We start from the raw sequence: 2930 nt of genomic DNA on the forward strand, positions 1-2930 counted from the left end.
GCAATATGGAGGATACAGGATTGTTAATCAAATGTATATACCTTCTTACAAGGAAACCTGTATATGTGCACATAAAAGCCACTGCAGAGTGGAGACCTGTCTAGCCCGGTAGCCCGGTTTCCCATCTCTGTCAATGGCCACTAGCAGATGCCCAGAAAGTGTAACACAGAGGGGTGATCCCAGAGGGACACATACCTGGGCCATTCTCACAGCCTGAAGAAGTCGCCAGCTAGGAGAATTTTTGAGTCAAAAGTAGCACCAGCATTGTGCCTGATGAACTTCCCTTACACTAATTTGTCTAATAGATTTCTGAAACTTTTCATTTCTCTGCATCAAATTTGATCTGCCATTTTATTACTCTGCAATTGACTTAGCTTGTTAGGATCTTGAATAATTTTGTTTTGATGCCAGCTTTGTCACCTTACTCTTCATCCTTTGTTTCAGCTGATTTCTGAGAGCACAGGCCCTATCACAGAAATCAGAACTCCACACTTAAACTTTCCCCTCTGAAAAAAAAAAATAATTTATTTTTTTCTCTTCATTCATTGCCTTTTCATCACTAGTGTAAATATATCATGACGTCCCCTCCTGTCCCATGGCAATTTGATTTTCCCTAAGAATACCTGGGGAAAAATCTTGCAGAAAACCTTTTGAAAACCCAGGTAGTCTATAGGAACGGTTTCTCCTTTGTCCACATTTGTTGTCTCAGGAAATTCTAAGGGGATATTACTTCTCCCTATAAAAGTCATGTTGACTCTTTCCTAAGAAATCAATTATACATTTGACCATTTATGCATGTGTCCACTAATTCTTTTCATTTAGTTCAATGTTTTGATGCAGAGTTGATGATAGCAGCTTTGGCTACTCTTGTCCTATTTCTGACCAAAACTCTTCAATACAGTTTATAATCTTTTGTTTCTTACTGAAATCTCCTAGTGTCTGTAAACTGAAGAGGAAATGTGAGTTCCATTCCATATAGGTTCTGTCTAATATACCTCTAATATGAATTTACATGACATATTGAGAACATTGGTCTTCCTTCTCTGTTGATGGTACATTGAGAAAAACTGCTAAAATCAAAGGAGTGCTGGACATATTTCCTTTTCCACTGAGTGTATCTAGACTAGCAATCAAATATGTTTAAGAAATTAAATTAGAATTTCATTTGTATTTGCTTCCATGAAATTTCCTTCCTAGTTTAAAATCTAAGCAGCAATGTGTCTAATATCCATACTTCTGTGATTCAATATTTTTATCAGTTTTTATTGCAACATCGGATTCTTCCAGTCAGAAATTATCAAGTTCATTGTGCTGAAAGGATACTTGGTAGTGAGTGGAGAAAGAAAGGAAAATGGAGAATTATTTTCAACAGCTAGAATTTGGTGGCCTGACTGATCATTGTAACAAGGTGACTGTGGTAGTCTGTTCTCATTTATCTGTAGCAATGTTGATGGCAAGGGGTTTCTCTTCAAAGATGGAAATTTTACAGTGAGGGTGGTGAAACACTGACACAGGTTGCCCAGAGAGGCTGTAGATGCCCCATCCCTGGAAACATTCAAGGTCAGGTTGGACAGGGCTCTGAGCAATCTGATCTAGCTGAAGATGTCCCTGCTCACTGCAGAGGAGTTGGACTAGATGAACTTTAAAGGTCCTTTCCAAACCAAACTATCCTATGATTCTACTAGCACCCATGCAAAACACAGGAGAAGAAAGTGACCGTAGCTTAAGTTCAAATAGAAAAAAGAGAAAGCCGGAAAAAGGGAATGGGGAAGATAATATTTAACATGCAAGCAGTACTCATAAGATGATCAAACAACTGCATTTTGCAACCCAAATAAATTTTATCTTTGTCAAGTATGCATGTTTTGAGTTAACTGCTCCTTGCCTCTTCTAATACATAGCTTATTGCCAGGTAATCAGGTTTCACTTAGGATTATTTATCATAGCGACTAGAGGATGGTGATCTTGCAAAACTGTTCCCAGCTGATACTACATGCCTCTGAAGTAGTATTAACATGTATGTAGACCTCTTGTGAGATGCATTGACTCTACCTGACTCCATTGCAGGTAGTCAACAGCAGAGCCCTTGGCAGAGGGGAGAAATAGTGTGGGGGTCACATCTGGAGTATCAAGGATCAGAACAATGAAGCTCTTTGAAGATGAGTTGAAGAATCTTAACTGAATTCAGTGTAAAGAGTGCAGGGGAGGGGACCTTAAGCAGTAATGTGATGTAGCCTTGAGAAAATAGTGATTTATAAGTGGCAGGATAATGGAGTAAATCCAAGGGATGTTATTTACAGAGCCTAACCTTAATTCCCTTGAAATTGTGGTGAAACTTCTATGGAACAAAAGCTTTGTACTTCTGAGTATTTTACGTTGCCCTCTCTGTGGTGATGGACTCCACTATTTCATTCCAGTTCCTGCTTCAAAATAGACATGATAATATGCATGGCTGCATTTTTTAAATACCAGCATTTTAGGAATCACAACTGATTAGCAAATATGGTTCTTACAGAAATAAAATTAATTCTACCATGCTAAGCTGTTTTCTGTTTAAGGTCTTAGTGTATCACCATGTACAATTATAACAACAAAAAGCAGGTTGGTATATCTTTATCTTAGAGTTTTTCTTCCCAGTGAGCCTAGTTTAAATGGTTAAGTAATAGTAATGTTACAGGTGATATTTTCATTATTCTAGTACAAACAACTACATTTGTTTGACTAGTGCTTCCTCTTCTAGAGCAATGAAATTTTTGATCTGAATGAAACAATCTTCAACCTAATTACATTATGCTCCTCTAGCAATTCCAGAGGGCATACAGAACAATATTAGAGGTCTAAGGATTTAATTTCTAAAGCAAATTCTGGTCAGAATGAGCAGGAATCTGAAAATTGCTTTAGTTTCTTATTACTCTTTGCCAACAAGATTT

Source organism: Antrostomus carolinensis, unplaced genomic scaffold (genome assembly GCF_000700745.2).
Source record: "Antrostomus carolinensis isolate BGI_N321 unplaced genomic scaffold, ASM70074v2 scaffold196, whole genome shotgun sequence".
NCBI lineage: Eukaryota > Metazoa > Chordata > Aves > Caprimulgiformes > Caprimulgidae > Antrostomus > Antrostomus carolinensis.